Genomic DNA, 20,080 nt, shown 5'->3' on the forward strand with positions numbered 1-20,080 from the left:
TACTGAAGCGTGTTGCTGACAAAGATATTTTAATATCACCAACGACTTTTAAATTATAGAATAACAAGCTGTCTCTTGCAACTTGCGCGGGTTCTTTTCCTTTTATATTAAAAAACAAATGAAATTTATATAAACCGAATGAAAATACAAACTTTTCAGTGTATCCTTTTCACTGAAAACTTGCAATTTTCCGTTTACAAAAATTTTCAAAGAAAATACTTACCTACTAATAATCTTTTTAAAGACGTATTTAAGTTATTTTGATTTTAAAACTAAATTACTAAACCAATTTTCATAAAAATTAATCTAGAAATAGTAGTCTTTTAAACAAAAAAGATTTTTTAAAATTGGTTAGTAAATGACGAAGTTATGAGGTAACAAACATTAAAAAAAATGCGTTTATTGAAAACCTAATATTTTGATAATTGGTTAAAGGCCCGCCTACCCACATTAGAGGAGCGTTGTGGGTCTGAGTTCCATATCCCTTCTTCTATAAGGAGGAAGACGTGGCCACGTGCTGTCCGTGGCCTGTTAAAATAGGCTAATGATAATGAAATTTTAATCATTACAATTTTTCTTATCTAAATATTATCAAGAGGAAAGATTAAGACAAAATAATAGGCGCCGAAACTACTGATACTAATATTATAAGGGAAAGATTTGATTTGTTCGTATTGAATAGGCTCCGAAACTACTGAACCGATTTCTAAAATTATTTCACTGTGGAAAGATACACTATCCCATTTTCCAGCGGGAACGCGAACTACGCGAGTGAAACCGCGTGGCGTCTGCTTACTAAGGAATAAAGAAGTTACATTGGTGAAAATAGTTTTTATCAGATTATTAATAATTTTTAATCTCAAAAGTATTATGAACTAGCTGATAACCGCAACTTCGTCTACGTAAAATTATGGTTTTCACGATTTTTTTCAAAGTAACAGCCGAATCCAGTCAGTAGTTTTTGCGTGAAATCGTTTATACCATCATTACCACCAGCTTTTCGCAAATCTCGCAGGAACATTGGTTACTTTTGGGACAACTTAGGTATGTGTTAATTTAGGATATGATCTATCATCAATACCAAATCTGCTAATCGCGACGTTAAAGAGAAATCTCGGGAAACCATGAATTTTTCAGGGAAATGTGTTAATCCAGGGTATTATCTACCTTCATTTTAAATTCCAGCCAAATGATTTAGTAGTTGCGGCGTTAAAGCGTAACAAACATCCATACAACCTTTCATATTTATAATATTAGTAGAGTAGTAGTTTTTAACAAATCGTCATTTTCCAAATTAATTCATTTCATTAAAAATTAGTATCACTCAAATCACAACTAAACGCTTGCAATCTAGTTAAGTAATGCACTTCAACGTACTTTGAATTATTAATTGGAACAGTTTAACTTATATTAGCTGTGTTAAATGTTTAATAATTCACCGAAATTTAAATTATAATAATTATGTAGAAATAATACTGTCATAAGATAAGGTTTATATTGACTTTTAAGAGACATTCGGATAATAAAATTGTCGAAATTTTTGTAATATAAATAATATTGTAAAATTTCAAAATCAATTAAATATTTTTTATCGTAATTAGATGAAATTTCATATATTACATGTAAAAAACATAAACGCAACAACATAAATAACAAAGATATTTGTAATTTTATTTGTACGCCCATACAAATCTAACGATCACTATGATCGTGACGTCATTCTTTCGTGCCATTTTGTACGGGGCGTATTTGAGCGATCAGTGCCGCAAATATGACCCTTTAAATCCCCGTAGCTCCGAAAATAATGAGCACAGATCCAGTTACTTCTACAAAATTACTTTACTATTAACATACTCCTCATTTATACATATAAACAATATTAAAAAAAAAAACTGTCATCATCCCCTCCGTGAGCTCACCCTAGGGTCATGCCTGAAAATCAGCACTACAGCTCTCAACTGTAGTATCGAGCTGAGGCAGCGCCCCATTCAGCTGAATTTCTTTATTATACTATTATACTAAGTACAGACAGAGGAACTTTGTAATTTAAGTGATATCTTTAAGTAGCTTGTAAGCTCTGTTAGTATTAGTTTGTAATTTCTTCTTGATTTTTAATTTGTTTTTTTAGCTGAATAAAGGATTTTATTATTATTATTACTATCAAAACGAGACAATGATTATAAACTACTTAACTATCTTGAATTTTAAGATACTTTACAGACTCATTCACTAAGAACACGTAGCCGCTCAATCCCTCACACTGAAGAGGCTTTTGCGAAGACGTAAGCTGCACTCTTGAGCTTCACTTTTGAATTTTATCTCTTCTGTGTGTCTTACGTAAATGTTTTGTAGCTTATCTTAAGATATACTCGTACCAAGATACACTCTTTCTCTTTGTCTAAAAGTTATAGTTGGATAAATTTACCTTTAAAAACACCTACCTATGTTAGAAAACTAGAACGTAACGAATAGCTAAGGCTATAAATAATTTTAACTGATTAGGTTTTAGTAATAAATAATTTTAGAAAGAGTCAAGGCCGCAGCAGAAAACGCTGAAACCGGTAAGTAATTGGCGCAAATATGCCTCTTTGACCGATAGTTACATAATATTTGTTACTTTTGCCGTGGAGACCCTTGAGGCATGGAGTCGCAGTGACTTTTTGTCCGTTGCCTCAACTGGTGACATAAGGGCTGGCTCATTTGCGCAAAGGATCAGCCTGGCTATCCAACGCGGAAATGCAGCCAGTATTCTTGCCACTTTTCCACGTGGGCATGATTTGTATAGTTAGGATAAGTTAGCTTAAGTTTCCTATTGTATTCTTTATCAAAAAAATATATACTGTGTAAGTACTTATATTCGTTGTGTAGTAGGTAAGCTTGTATGTACAATCAGGTCGATGTTATCTTGAGTTTGTGATGAAGCTGATCGTAGTGACTGGGGAGTGCGTTGCGTAGAATGAAAGGAACTAGACGTTTCAAAATAAACCTACGAGTATATCAACTTATGCGCCCACCGATCGATCGATGACAGGTTAAAAACTCTGTCATCAATCTCCATGAAACAATGCCTATGTTGCTTACACCTACCAAATATATTATATGTACCTGATAAAATATATATGTATCTACCAGATGGCTTCCCTGGGATTATTTGATTAAAAGAACACATCATCGTATAAAAAACTGAAGATCAAGAACCTTTTTTCAAACCTTTCTCTCACCTAGATCATCAACCTATTTTTAATAACCCTATACAGGGCTAGGTATTTCTCCTTACACTAGGATCTAGAGTTAAGACGCACCAAAACACGACGAAAACACCAAAGTACCTAACTCTATCAGGCACGTTGATGTTCTTCCAACTTCTTTCCTCTGGACTTTTTTTCGTAGGGAGAAAATCCTCATGGACACCCGTACTAGTTAGTGCCTGACTCCTATGGTTAAAAACCCCTGCCTTCGAAACTCTGCTAAATAAACCCTACCACTAATATCGCAAGTATCTTTCTCACATTCTCCCTTCTTTTTTCACTTTACTGTCTGCTACTGTCATTTTTTGAAAAGAGTACCTAGTCTTACTTCCTTCTAATAATATTATAAACGCTAAAGTTTGTATGGATGTTTGGATGTTTGTTACTCTTTGCCGCCGCTACTACTACGCTACGATTTGGCTGAAATTTGGAATGGAAACAGATTCTACTCTGGATTAACGCAAAGACAATTTTTTATCCCGAAAAAATCCATGGTTTCCCGAAATTTGCGAAAATGATTTTGATGATTAATGTTTATTACTCTTATACGCCTCGACGACTGAACCGAATTAACTGAAATTTGGTATTGAGATATATTATAGCATGGATTAACACATAGGCTACTTTTTGTCCCGGAAAAATCAATGGTTCCCGAGGGATTTGTGAAAAACTAAATTCCACGCGTACGAAGTCGCGGGCGTCCGCTGTACTCAATATTTCATAATCTGACTTTGAATTTGAACCCAAAGCCTCATCATTTGTAGTCACATAGAGTTACAACTAGTCAAACTTGACGCCAGACGAGATACAAAGGGACTCTAAAGGGTCTTATAACATTGATTTCCGATCAAGCTACAGATAAGTAGAGTGAATCTATAAGCTCCGCCAGCTCATCTCAATGCTGTTCGTGCAAGACGTAGCAAGTTTCCTCGTGAATATATTTGTATGCAACGGAGCTTTCTGCATGAAACAGAACACGAAGTTTGCTACGTACCTGGCACAGAGTTTCTTGTTATATGCATTCTTAGATAGAATATTTAGAATAGAATAGTATTGTAGATTTGTTGCGAATTTCTGTTTAAAACTATTAAATATTGTGTTAATTTGTTTTATCATCAGCGTCAATGATATTTTATACTATTAGATATGTTACGTGCCTACAAAATCACCGCAAAAACTCGACTACTCCACTGAGCGCACACGTGAACAATTTTGTGTTTACTTACATTATATATTTATGTATAATTAGTTTTTACACTTCCTAAACACAAAACTCGACATTATAGACAATATTCAAGTGTTATGTCTCTAAATAAAAATAAGTCGGGTTTTCCTTCCTGATGCTATAACTCCAGAACGCACGAACCGATTTCCACGGTTTTGCATTCGTTGGAAAGGTCTCGAGCTCCGTGAGGTTTAAAGCAAAGAAAATTAGGGGTAGGGCAGGGGTAGGGTTCGGGTAGGGTACGGGTAGGGTAGGGGTAGAGTAGGGGTAGGGTAGGGTAGGGTAGGGTAGAGTAGGGTAGAGTAGGGTAGGGTAGGGGTATGGTAGGGTAATGTAGGGGTAGGGTAGGGTGGGGTAGGGGTAGGGTAGGCGTAGGGTAGGGGTAGGGTAGGGGTAGGGTAGGGGCAGGGTAGGGGTAGTTGAAAGTTTACATCGACTTTCACGCGGACGAAGTCGCGGGCGTCCGCTAGTGTCTCTAAAAAACTTTCATTGTTTAATAAGCGACTAAGTGAAATTAAGACTTGTCCTCAGTTTTGATGCGCTATCTCTAGTACAAAATACCATTGCTTTGGGGTATATATTGTAGTTAACCAAGGCATTACCCACTGCGCTACACAGGACATAAACAAACAACAAAGTTACAGTAACACTTATACGTATACACAAAGTGCAATGCCTTGTTATCGGACGGTACCTGCCCAGTTCGTTATCCACTAAAGGGATTAGTATCGTCGCCAACCGTCTGCCTGGGCATGTGGCGCTTACTAGCTTTAGCTGCTTTTGCTACGTTTGTTGAAACGTGTTTGTTATGCGAAAGTTATAATTAGATGACGGTCTCACTCTGTTATTTTAAATGGTTAAATTTTGTTCTCGTGATAATTAGAGAATTTTCACGTGTGTTAGTTATCATAGTAGCTACTAAAGTGTGTCGCACACATAATAATATCAATAAATATTTTTGACGGCCTCAAACGGACGGTATGCGTGGTGGATTTACAAAACGGAGGTCCTGGGTTCGATCCCCGGCTGGGCAGATTGAGATTTTCTTAATTTGTCCAGGTCTTGCTGGTGGGAGGCTTCGGCCGTGGCTAGTTACCACCCTACTGGCAAAGACGTACCGCCAAGCGATTTAGCGTTCCGGTACGATGCCGTGTAGAAACCGAAAGAGGTGCAGATTTTCATTCTCCTCCTGACAAGTTAGCCCGCTTTCATCTTAGACTGCATGATCACTTACTATCAGATGAGATTGCAGTCAAGGGCTAACTTGTAAAGAATAAAAAAAAAAACATAAATTATGTACCTAAATCTGATATATAAAATTCTCATGCATCAAAATATCTACAGTATTAAAAATCATTGCCCTAAGTTCGTATCCAGCTGGCCTATTCACTAATTTGGTCTTGATTAACAAGACGCGTGCACAGCATAAAAATTCTGCATAACTTAATCATTTTATATTGCGTTTATAAAGGGTTTTATTATCAATTTATCATTTCATCACTTTATTGATGACATGAAGATGATGATAAACAGACGGATGGATGTACAGACTACAGACAAACTGTAAGGGTTCCTTGCAGACTACGGAACCCTAAAAATATTTAAAGATATAAAAAGCAGTATGTTTGCGATGCGAATGATTTTCGAAATTGCCTAATTGAAAAATTCTTAGTATGGAGTAGAAATAATCTCAGTATTTCATAGCTCGACTCAGGAGTAGAACCTAGATGCCTCTTGATCCAAAGCCTTTTTATTAAATTACCTTCTTAAATTGTCACATTCTGAAATCGAAGTTAACTGTTATTAAAATATACATAGAACGCATCTTGTGCGATTTCTCGTCATGAAAAAAAAACTAGATATTTCACGAAACTACGATTTTACAAATAAAATACCACTGATTTGCTCGGTCATCACATTACAAATTGGTTACAATTTAATTAAGGTTCCTATGCCTAAGATACAAGTATGTCTATATCTTATAATAAATTAATTTCTATCTCCGTGTAGGAATTCACTCAAGACATTAAACTAGAATTTAATAATCACATACCAGTACCAACTCTCATAAGTGACTACTCATTTCTATCTTTTAATTAAGTACTCATACGAAGCGATTTAATATAAAACGAGTAACTTAATAGATAATACTGTAATAATTTTCTAAAATACACTTGTAACATTAAGTATTTCAACTTCAGTAAAACTGACTTAAACTCCGATAAAATAACATTACAACAAACGACTTAAACTTCGCATCTAATATCCCACTTTCAACATATCCCTTCGACTTAAAACCAAGCCAAACACATTTCACTAACTTCAAAATAGCTCTATTACATTACTCGGATACAATTAACCGAAATCGACTCTCTGTAAGTTCGAACGCTAACTCTGTGAGGTTAAAAATAAAGGCCAATTTCACTCTAAAGGCATTAGAGTGAAATTGGCCTTTATTTTTAAACCCCATCACAAAAAGAAGGTTTTACAAGTTTGACGTGTCTGTGTGTATGTCTGTCAGTCTCTCTGTGGCATCATAGCTCCCGAACAGATTATTTAGAAGAAGATAGAAGACAGAAGAGTTTATTGATTAGTAGCCGACGTCCCGCCTTTCTACCTGCGTAGTTCCTGTTCCTGTGTATATATACGGTGATGAAATATAGCCTATGATACTGACAAATAACGTGGCTTTCTAGTGGTAAAAGAACTTTTTAATCGGTTCTGTAGATTCAGAGATTACCCCTAAAACATCACAAATTTTACCTCTTTGTTATATTAGTATAGTCAAATCTGAGTTGAAATTTACTTACAAAAAGACAAGCTCAGTATGTCGTAGCCCACCCTGGAACTTCGGACCCCAAGATAAGATAAGATAAGATAAGAGCCACACAACCAACCACTGTAACAACGCGGCGTTTTCAATTTTCTTATTTACCTGCACGTTCATGATTTTAAAGATACTTCATGTCATAAATAAAAGAGTAAAGAGAAAGACAAACAAATGCTTTTAGTGTATCTTGTAAAACTCTGTCTGAATTTGATTACCACTTGTATTACATACTAGCGGACGCCCGCGACTTCGTCCGCGTGGAAATCAATGTAAACTTTTAACCTCTATTTTATGAATTTTTTTTTATTTGATTGAATTTTAAAAATTCTTGAATTACGTTTCGCATTTTTTTCATTATTTATTGATATTTTTTATAACTTTAACTCTAAATAAAAATTTTAATAAAAAAAATACAACCGACTTCAAAACCTAAAAACGTTATCACTAAACTAAAAAGCGAAAAATAACATCATAATATGTTCTACCTGCTGATCAGTATGAAGGCGGTGCTAAGCCGGTGTTGTCTTAATTTAAGCCATTTTTGAAATCGGTCCAGGCGTCTTTGAGTAATCGGTGTACATACATAAAAAAAAAAAAAAATACCGACCGAATTGAGAACCTCCTCCTTTTTGAAGTCGATTAAAAATGGAATACTTTGTTTGGATCTCTTCTGATTTTATTTTCGCTATAAAAGTTATCCTAACCTTTATTTCGCTATAACCTTTTCCGTATTATGGTCTCAAACCGTGCCAAGTTTCATTTGAATTCATTCAGTAGTTTCAGCGTGATGCCCGGTCAACAAAAAATACGGACAGACAAACAGACAGACAAGAAATCAAAAAAAAAATAATTTTGGCTTCAGTATCGATTGTATAAAATTTTCCCGCCAATAAAAATTTTCAAAATATCTTCAATCTACAGAATTTGACCTGTTTTATAATAAGCATAGATATAAATTACAAATGATATAACGGAGTCATTATTCCAATCTGTCCTCCCTCACTGACACGAAGTTACACTTTCAAATAATCTATTTTGCAGGATGAGTTTTCTTTTTACGTTTCACGTGTCATGACTTCATAATATATTCGGCTGAATAAACTTTTCACGTCCTTACTTCGAATATTCGCTTCCTTTAACATAAAATATGCAGTCAGCCAGTAAGTGAGATCTTCCCATGAATATCAAAAATTTATATTCTACGCACAACTCTGTATATTTTTAAGGAAGAAGAAAAAGATGGGTTAATTCTAAACTAATTATAATTTACACGATAGCCTACGAAGGCCATACCTACCTCCTTTTATGCAACTTTATTTATCACTATAAAGTAGGATTGAGAGCAAACGAACATGGGGTCACCGATGGATATAAGTGAAGCTTAAGTGCTTTATATTCTGTGGGGTCACCTCACGTTAAGTGGTTACCACCGCGTGTATACACTTGCAAAAGAAGATGCTTTTTTTTCCTGTTGAGTAAATGCCGTTTGTCTCCATGCGGAACCACTACGACGACAATGGGTAGGAGAGGGCGAGCGCAGAAGCCTCGCCTGGTGCACGAAGGCTGAAATAAAAACAGAGGACGGAACGACTCTTTAAGTGCGCCTCCTATGAGACTTGGGCCTCGGCTTAGAGGGCCATTCGGGAGGGTGTAACCGTGACCTGAGTGATTCAGTCCGGACGCCCCCGAGATCGTGAGTTAGAAAACCCACGTCCGGGTTAGATGTCGGGGACCTCGTCTTCGTCGGTGAAGACGCTGTGTAGCTTGTGATTGTGTTGCCTAGGATGCGTTGTCGGTCGTCATGTCATCGTCAGGGTCGTAAAGGACGTTTTTGGGATGTCTCTGCTTAAAGTTAGCGTTAAGGTTGGAGTGTAGTTGCAAGACTCAACCACTTCTTGGTTGGGATGTATGGCAGCTCTGCCAAAATAGTTTTGAGAGAGCTGTTTCATGTATTTAGCTATTGTTGGTAAGTCTAGATGTCTATGGAGATCGTTATTTCGTACAAACCACGGCGCGCCCGTGATTTGACGCAGAAAACGATTATGTAAGCGGCCTGAGGGTCGCTTTGAGCGGAGGGAAGAAGATGCACTACGTTGCAGTACGTTGTTGCTTTGAGGGATTCGTTTATCTGCCTGCAAATAACTTGTTAATTTCATTTCGATTGAATCCATCATCCTTCAAATTACACAAACACGCAGGTACACAATGAACGTACGGATTTAAACGATTTAAAAGTGTGAAAACGGAAAATCGTATTACCGGTAATCATTTGTCTGTATACACTTCATGACAAAATTAAGCCGACCATATTTTTCGCACCTTAATTAAATAGTGCTCGGAATCGACGAACAAAGCGCGCACGTTAAACACAGGCGGGTACAATTGCACAAACCGAGCACATACGCGGCAATTGTATTGAATTTCTGATAATTTGCATTCGCTGCAACGTTTTGTGACCGGCTAATAATTTTATGGTGGCAATTTACCAATTAAATCCGGCAGCGGTTGTGTAGTTGTGAATAGAATAGCGTGGAGCTAGTGGACGCAGACGTTGTGTGAAATATGTAGTTACAATTTCCGACGCGATAAATTAGTTGTCGTACATCCCCTAATCGTATTACGTGTGTTTACGCGCCGCAAAATTATAATTTCAAACTTAAATTTTGACAACTGAATTGTTTAACGCAACGAATATATTATATAGGCGTAGATTTATTTAGACAGTTTGAATTAACAATATTTTATACTCTAAAATATCGTTGGTTTGAACAAATATAATATAATTATTACTAGCCGACTGCTGACAAAGTGAACTTTGTTATCATCATTATCAATCTTAGACTAATAACCTATAGACCCGCAACAACTAAAAATTTTTCACTCTAAACGTGAGTCACTTTTTATTTCTATTCTTTAAATGTTAGCCCTTGACAAAGTTATCTAAAGTAAGTGATGATGCAATCTAAGATGGAAGCAGACTGACTTGATAGGAGGAGGATAAGAATCCACACCCCTTGCGGTTTCTACACGACATCCGTACAAAATTACTACAACACCATTCGGCGGGCAGGTGATAAATACTCCAAAACGCATAGGAACAACTTAGTGGATATATGATAAAAAAAAACATAAGGAGACGCCTGACCAGTCCCTAGTCCTAGGGACTGGTCAGGCGTCTCCTTATCACGTATCCTAGTCCAATTTTGACAGCCTCCGTGGCGCAGTGGTGTGCACGCTGGATTTACAAGGTCCTGGCTTCGATCCCCGGCTGGGCTGATTGAGGTTTTCTTAATTGGTCCTGGTTTGGCTGGTGGGAGGCTTCGGCCGTGGCTAGTTACCACCCTACCGACAAAGACGTACCGCCAATCGATTTAGCATTCCAGTACGACGTGTAGAAACCCAAAGGAGTGTGGATTTCATCCTACTCTTAACAAGTTAGCCTGCTTCCATCTTAGATTGCATCATCACTTACCATCAGGTAGTCAAGGGCTAACTTGCAGAGAAAAAAAAACAGTTCATTGAGAAATAGACTAATGATGAGTGTTTTCCAGTTAATAACGCTAGAAAAAAATCGCCGCAGCAGCATTGAAAATACTTAGTCGAAGCGGCAACGTAGCAATTTCCAAGTTTAAATAAATTTTTCCGTCTCATTATTTATTAAATTTATTGCGAGTCGCTTCCTTAGCGCAAGAAGTCTCAACTCTCAAACAACAAGCGCCAGCTCGAGTCACAACGAGTACATTTAATTATTCTAAGTAGTTAAAAGTATAACGCGTTTCTCGTTCAGGTACCTACACATGAAACTTTGTTCGCGTCGTCTTGCGGAAGGCTTCTTTGCATACGAAATTGCACGAGGTTAGTTTCGAACACTGCGACGGTAGGACCACAAGAACATTAATTTATGATATAATATAGGTATTCTACTGAAGTAGGTGCTTATATAAGTAATTACCTATTCATGTTATTGTTTTATTTTCCGTGATACCCCAGTGAATATGACCTCTGCCATCGATTCAGAGGGCGTAGATTCGAATCTGCACCGGGGCATGAACCTCCTTTCCAGTTACGTGCATTATAAGAAAAATAATTATCACCAGTCCCAAACGGTGAAGGGAAAAAAAACATCGTGAAAACACCTGCATACTTACCTATCTAATGTGTGACGTCTGCCAATCCGTATGAGCCCAGCGTGGTGGACTATTTGCCTAACCCCTCTCATTCTGAGGGGAGACTCATGCTCAACAGTGAGCCCAATATGGGTGGTTAATGATGACCGGGGAAAATGTAAAAATACTTTGTGATTTAGGTTTTCTTAATTGGTCCAGGTCTGGCTGGTGAGAGGCTTTGCCCGTGGCTTTTTACCACCCTACCGGCAAAGACGTACCGCCAAGCGATTTAGCGTGCCGGTACGATGTCGTTGAATGTCGAAAAGGGTGTGGATTTTCATCTTTCTCTTAACAAGTTAGTCCGCTTTCATCTTAGAGTGCATCATCACTAACCATCAGCTGAGATTGTAGTCAAGGGTTAACTTGTAAAATAATAAAAAAAACTATACTTTAGGTATACTGGAACAGATGAGGAGTATGCACTATTGATACCATCTATCAGAGACTTCTTTATCTATGATACACCCGGGCGACGGATTTGGGGAGAGCCAGCTGTTTAAACTTGTTAACCTTTTTGTACGTATTCCATTTTGTCCGCGCGCATATTAGAGGTTGCTGGGGTATTGCACTTAGGCGCTACATGAGTTACCTACGTATTAAGTGCACGTTACACCTAATACGTAAGTAAACTTATTACAAAGCGCATACACCAAAGTTTATAAAACACGCCACAACATAGCACTATCAGCTCCTACGCTATAACAGTGGCAAAATCTAATTATTTCAACAGAAAGTTCTCAGTGTTGCTAGAGTGGGTGGGTATGAATAAAATTCCGTAGGTACGAGTGCTTGTTGTCTTCCGCAGAAATCTTCGCTGGATACAAATTTGCATCACAAAACTTGGTTGTGCAATTGCCAAGTCTGAATAGGTAGCTATGTAGACTTCCATAAATTCCTTTTGTTGTTTGTAGCAATTATGAGATTTTTATTGTAGAGAATTCAAAGATCTTTCAAAAGTTTGTTTATAACAGAAGAGATTTTGTTTTCACCGTTTTAATGTAAACACAAAGCCTACTAAAAACATCAACTACATGGGTGTACTACTATAACAAGATCCCCAAGACTCTGATGGACCTGCCAATGCATAGCTTTAACCAATGTGTTAAAAAACATTTACTTAGTCGAAATTACTACACCATTGATGAGTTCCTCAATGATAAAGATGCTTAGAGGTCATTGGATCAGCTTCCACCTTCACACAGGAAGTAAAACTATAAATTGTAATGTTATCATCAATTGTAATTATAATATTGTATGATTTTTTTAAAGAGCAACTGTTGAGTTTCTTGCCGGTTTCTCCTCAGCAGAACCTGCCTTCCGAACCGGTGGTAGTCTTTACAAATAGTCAACTGACGTATCAAAAGTGCTTGTAAACTGAGTATACTTGAAATAAATGAATTTTGAATTCAACTTACTAAACCAAACAGATTTAACGTGAACAATCGTAATACTTTCGCTTGTACTATTACATGTTATTCTGTGGTATTAATTAATGTATGTGGCGACGAGTAAAAATACATGACGCGAAGTATTAACCACAGGAGCAAAAAACTGTATGTTCTACGTTGTACAAAAGAAAACCTATACCTATTTCTGTATGAAGCCAATTAGCAATGATTGGCGTCGACTTTATTCCATCGAGATGTTAAGCTTTGCATAGCTTTTATCGCGGGCTTTGAGTGCGGCGACCGAATCAAGAAATTCCGTAACGAAAATAAAACCTAACACCCAAGCCATGCATCAAGTTTCCTTTAACATTTTGATGTTATCATATCGACTCAGCTAGACAAGTGGTGTGAAATTAAGGGGCAAAACTTATTAAATCAGAGTTCAAATCCAGTTTAACGTAATGACATTTTTTTTTAAATTATTTTCTAAAGAAAAAAAATACTGCAAAAATATTATAATTGCATAAGTTGATAAAAAAATGCTATGCAATATTTTTTTATTGCAATATTTATTTATAAAAATATGTGGCATTCGGGGACTGCCACATTTTTTTTTATAAGCCTGTGATGTGATAGCCAGACATACATATTATACAATTAGATATAGTCGGATGCACTCTTTATGATGTCTGACGTCCAGGAAAAACGGTGTATCGTTCATATAAAATTTAAGTGAAACCTCTAGCTTTCGCCTGGTACGTGGCACGCTCTATCATAAATCATCCCTACGTCAAAACGTACTTGTATTAGTCAATTAACATAAACGCAGCGGTGAAATTTTCTAAACAACTTTTAAAAGAAGGCTTTTAGGCAGCTTATAAATTCTATTCTATCTTTTTAAACCCTAGAAATAGATACTTTGAACAACGAGTAATATCAAAAAGTAATAGAGGGATAGCAGCATAATCAGATTCTGTTATGGCAGATTAGAACCAATTACCATAAAAAATAGCTTAACAAACTAAAATTAGACTTAGACAATTACGAAATTCCGTTTTGCAAAATAAACCAGAAAATAGGTACTAAAATCGTCCGTAAATAATAAACAACACTAAAATAGAATAAAGAAAATCTCGTTAACATTAAGAATACTATTATTGCCTTATTTTTGCTACCCTCTGTGAATTAGATATTAGAAAGCGGGTCAAATGTCGAGCCAAATCAACCTTCAAAAACCAAACGAAAGCTACGACTCACTGAATTCATAGACTAGAACAAGTTATCGGTTCCAGGTCTTTAGCAATTCTGAACTCGTAATTCGCATGGTGATTCTAATACTTGCTGACTATCGATTACATAAGAAAACCATAGTTGATAAATATAAATAAGCTAAATACAAAACTGATCATGGTCTTTTAATTCGGACTTAATTACAACATAATTGCAAAATAATAACTTTAATGGAATAACTGAACCTGATGCATGGTCGCATGGCATTAAGAAAACTTATCTCTTAATGAGAATTTTATAAGAAAGCTGACTCTAATTTTGGGCTTTTTATGAAAGCTGATGCCAAAACATTGTCTCGAAATGATAATTTAATAGAAAAACTGACATGATGATGGAAGACTCAAAATCTGCTAGTCGAAGATATCCTCAAAGTAGCTATCATCATCATCATTATCAACCCATATTCGGCTCACTGCTGAGCTCGAGTCTCCTCTCATAATGAGAGGGGTTAGGCCAATAGTCCACCACGCTGGCCCAATGCGGATTGGCAGACCTCACACACGCAGAGAATTAAGATAATTATCTGATGTGCAGGTTTCCTCACGATGTTTTCCTTCACCGTTTGAGACACGTGATATTTAATTTCTTAAAATGCACACAACTGAAAAGTTGGAGGTGCATGCCCCGGACCAGATTCGAACCTACGCCCTCCGGAATTGGAGGCAGAGGTCATATCCACTGGGCTATCGCGTCTCAAGTAGCTATAGCAGACGAAATTAAAAAAGTCGAAACCTTTAGAGCCTTTCATCATAGGCTTAAATTAGTAGACTGGGAAACTCGAATTCATACCTACCGATTTTATTCATAAATCGTTGGACAAACGGTTGGAACGCAAAATGTTGCAACGGCATCCCTGTAAAGAAAGGAAGGAAAAAAGAAAAGAAGCGCAGACAGAAGGCGAGCAAAATCTTGCTCGGTTGGTACACATAAAATATAATAAAACAGCAGAGAGAAACTGGTCACAAACGATCCAAGATTAAAGTATTTGCAAGTCATTCTTTCGTTTGAAACGATGATGAATCGCGTAATCTGTAATTTGTAATACAATCTCGGTAATAAAAAATCTCAGTGATTGAATCAATCTCAGTCATCAGAAAATGTTATATTCCAAGTTACTTTAGCTCACGACTACGCAACTGAAATACATACCGTGTATGGTAATTGGTAACACAATATTTTCGTCCAAGATTTTTATTGGAAATATGTAAAGAAGAAATCCTACTAATTGTCGAACTTATTTCGAACTTGGCAGCCGATGACACTAGACTATACTTATTATGTTGTATGTATATTATGTCACCGTTGGATTGTATTATACAATAGTCTATAATCTCACTCATGATATAATCTACCGTCATATTGTGAACGGAAAATACTGATTAGAATTTAACGTGCTATTTTTTGGTATATTACAATATAACTTATGTAATCAGTATTTTCAGTTCACAATATGACGGTAGATTATAATATCACGAGTGAGATTATAAACTAACGTATTTTACAATTTAACGGCAACATATATAATAGTGGCTAAATATTGTTTTATTCATACCTTTTACCCGTCACCATCATTGGTGACCCAGACGAAATTTTAATTATGATTCAATAAAGTTATACAAACGCGGCCTTGTCCCCAAAATAGTGCACACGTATGTGCACTAACACTGACGCACTCTCTACTCCAATACCCTCATACTCCAATAAAAACGGAAAACGGAGAAAGAGAAGTAGGAGCGACAGCTTTACGTGCTCTCGAAGTACGGGGCTGTACCAACGACACGGACTTTAGGTGTGCTTGTGCTAGTCTTGTCTTTTTAACCATATTAATATAATAACGATTATTATAATAATATGGTTTAAATTAGAGCTGACACATGTCAAGAATTAGATTACAAAATGTATTTTTAAAAATGAACTTTTATATCATTATCATTATGATCATCATCATCATCATCATCATCATCATCATCATCATCATCATCATCATCATCATCATCATCATCATCATCATTAAAAGCCGGTGGACGTCCGCTGCTGGACATAGGTTTCTTGCATAGACTACTAGACACAACGGTCTCGAGACGCCAGCATCAGCGGAAAAGAAACTTTAAAAAAAAGTTCTAACAAGAAGAAAATCAAAATTATATATAGGAATGATTCACGTGTATATCTTAGTAGATCCTCACGAGGGAAGAGTCCTCGCTGCAGAATTCATTTATTTCTATAAAATAAATAATTTTTCATAATTTCGAATTTTTCTTTCTTCTTTCTTTCTAAAAACGTATTGTCAACAGAACTGTACAATCATTCAATATTTTAAATATACGTTTAGAAACTTCTAAAATCCTCCGTTGAATAAGTCTGTAAAATCTCTTGGGTTTCTCCCTATACAAAGTGGATTTACGTTGACAAATCCTCTAAATTTCACAGTAGGTTTTAGATTGTAGAAACACGAGTCCAATAGCGATAGAGTTCGGAAACTCGGATTATGAGATTACACTTGAAATTCTATCCCACTCGGCGGATTTCAAATGTCATCAATATCCATCAGTTCTCTGAAAGCTTCGTCGAACAAAACGCTAAACCGATACAAAATGTTAACAGTTTTGTTAGCATAAATACTATAAGAAATTGTAATTGTTATCAATTGTAAATTATAATACTGTATGACTTTTTCAAAAGAGCAACTGTTGAGTTTCTTGCCGGTATCTTCTCAGCAGAACCTGCCTTCCGAACCGGTGGTAGAATCTTTACAAATAGTCAACTGACGTGTCAAAAGTGCTTGTAAACTGAGCCTACTTGAAATAAATGATTTTTGATTTGATTTTGATTTGATATTTTTTTCCATAATTTTAGCGTGGGAAGGCTAAGTCGCTATAAAAAGTCTTGAATAACAATTTTACCGAGTAACGAAAAAAAACAAGACGTCTCATTTGATTAGTTTTTGTATTTATTAGCTAGCGATAAAAAATATTTTTCCTCTTAATTATTTATTTTTGAACAGTTACGTTAAGGTACCATTAAGAATCAAATTAAGATCCTCCGTCTAATAGAAGGATCAGAACACCCTAAAAATCTTGAAAATGCTGTTATTATTTATAGCATTTAAGTGCATAAACTGTGATTATAATATATAATAGCTAACTCTAAAAAGTTATTTTAACTGTGGGCTTTCACGCGATATCTACAAAACTCCAAAAACTAATAACAAGTAGTCTTACCTCTGATCCATCTTATATTTATAGGTATACTCATCAAACACCAAAAAGTTACAACAATCCATCCTGATAAATAATTCAACACGATCGACTGGATTTTGACGGCCTCCGTGGCGCAGTGGTGTGCGCGGTGGATTTACTGTACGGAGATCCTGGGTTCAACCCCCGGCTGGGCCGATTAAAGTTTTCGGTCCAGGTCAGGCTGATTTGGCCGTGGCTAATTACCACTCCACCGACAAAGAAGTATCGCCAAGTGATTTCGCATTCCGGTACAATGTCGTGTAGAAACCGAAAGGTTCATCAGAAAACTTACCATCAGGTGAGATTGTAGATAAGGGCTTACTTGTAAAAAATTCTACTAAAAATTACAGTGTACTCACGTGATTTAGATGCATACTTTCTCTATTTAAGTTATATGGCATATGAGTAATCAAAACATTTAAAAAGCACGCCTACAATTCTACCATTACAAATTGTACCCGTACTCGCTTACTATAACTTCATTACAAAATGCAAAGCCGCATGTAAATTGTATCACATACTTGCACGCACTCGCCTCCGACTAAGCGGGTACTTACATATGTATAGACGGCTTTATTACACGTAAAAACCACTTCCCAGCAAAATACCTCATCGGAACAACGCATTGGGGTCTATAAATCTTTTTTATTACACCAAAATGTAACACTTCTTACCTTATTAAATGTTATACTCGAATTAAACCGCCCCAACATCATTTCCGGCGTAATCAAGTCAGTAATTTGGTTCACAAATCTGTTGTTTTCACTTTTTAAACACACTTGTACACTGGAAAATCATTTTATCATCGGGGAATATTTTTCCGCACGTTTAACAACTTATAACTTTCAACAATTAATTTGCATTTTCATAAGTGGAGCGATGTTACACAGTTTTTGTCTGCGTTAAAGACGTAACGTCAGTCCGTAACGGTCGCCTTCGTAGACTGAGTTTCCGCCCGCCCAAAAAGCACGACGCGCGCCGAAGTAAGACGAATGTAGCCGAGCGAAGGCTATTCTACGTAACCCACTTGATGAAGCGGTAAGTTTTTACGAGCAGCAGTTTGTGAGTACGATGCGGACAAATATGAAAAGATTGTTCGACACCTGTTCCTTTTTACTTTCAACTTGTATATTGAATGGTTATTATGAAGCAATAATAATCTTTTTATATGTAGAAATTAATTGCTATTCGTTGGGCGATCGGAACAAAACTTGATACTATTTAAACTCGGAAACGACATGAGTGATGTGAAAATTTTCATTTTTGATTTACTTGGAAACCAATAAAAATATGAAACCGAGTGGAAGCCACAGCCATAAGAGAATATTCGATGTTGATTATTAAGGAAACGATGTTGGTTTATTTAGTAGTATAAATAATATTTTTATGACCTAATTATTTACTTTATCTGTTTTATAAAGAATGGTTTGATGATTAATCAACTTTACTTGGATCTTGTATTCCTAGTCAGCTTTAAAACATCTAAAAGATATACGTATCTATAATAGACATGTATGTATAACTCATATTGTACAGAATAATAAACAATAATAATAATTAATTATTCATTTCAAATGTATGACAACTCTGCAACAATTTTTTTATGAATTATATTGATACACATGAACTAACAGTATACAATGGGTGAAATATGTATTTAAAAAATTACCGAATATATTAATCGAGAGAGGCCTCTTTTAAGATATATTCCATACATTTCGGTAAAGCCTAAAATGGTAAAGGATATTAAAAAAATAAAATTATGAATCAGAAAATTTTACAAACGAAAACGCTATGTCCTGCGCTAATAATTTTTTTTAAGTTTGCTAAATCTGTTTTTTTATTTCATCTATAGTCTATGGTAATCTAGGTTTCATTTAGCACGTTAAGCTTTTAAATTATGGGCACTGATGGGATTACGTTACGGTATTTATGTAATTAGTAATTTATTATTCAAAAGTTTTATTTATTACCTATTGTTAGCGTGTGCCACAATCCATATCTTAGTTTTAAAATTATTTGAATAAAGTTCACGCTTTATATAGTGGGTTCTTATAATTATAATTATATTATAATAATTTACTCTTAGAACTCCTCCTACTCCTTAGAACATTGAAATTATGAACTTGAATTGTTGAAAGGCGCTCTGACCGCAATAGCCAGAAGTTTATGGGTTTGATTGATTCCCGTCGGTATTTCAATTGTTGATGTACCTAACTAATATTTCTAAAAGGGGAATGCCCACCGGCCCGTACAACCTCGGTCCAGGGAACCCAGGTATACCCCCGGATATAAGTATATGGAGATGATAATAAGATGTATAAATAAAATGAATAATTGGCTTAATAAAAGTATGCTTGTTGAAGAAAAATACTTCTTTTTTATCACTTCTTCTATGGCAAAATGTTTGGTACACCAAAGCGGCGAAGTAACATGTGAAGCTGTATCATTTGAAACTGTATTATTTTTTTCTGTTACTCACATGCTTAACAAACAAGAAAACGAAAAACAAACCAATTAGTCTTCAAAAATATTGTAAAACTCAGTCTGTATGGTCAGCGATCTTAGCTTGTCCCCGTTACAGACAAACTAAAGATGAATTGAAAATGTCGTAAAACAATGATAATTTTATACTATAGATCGGTTACGTCCCTACACAATCACCGCAAAAAGTGTTCCGAATAATAGGCTAAA

The 20,080-nt window shown here is 35.9% G+C and overlaps 1 protein-coding gene across 1 annotated transcript in view; it reads right to left on the bottom strand.

Moving 5' to 3' along the window:
- LOC112050617 (uncharacterized) overlaps positions 1 to 18,339 on the bottom strand; it is a 71,075-nt gene extending 52,736 nt beyond the window's left edge. Inside the window, exon 1 of the mRNA XM_052883649.1 lies at positions 18,061 to 18,339. The gene's annotated coding sequence lies outside the window, so the exon portion shown is untranslated. The remainder of the gene's footprint in view (positions 1 to 18,060) is intronic.
- Positions 18,340 to 20,080: the final 1,741 nt, after the last annotated feature.

Source organism: Bicyclus anynana, chromosome 9 (assembly GCF_947172395.1).
Source record: "Bicyclus anynana chromosome 9, ilBicAnyn1.1, whole genome shotgun sequence".
NCBI classification, from domain to species: domain Eukaryota; kingdom Metazoa; phylum Arthropoda; class Insecta; order Lepidoptera; family Nymphalidae; genus Bicyclus; species Bicyclus anynana.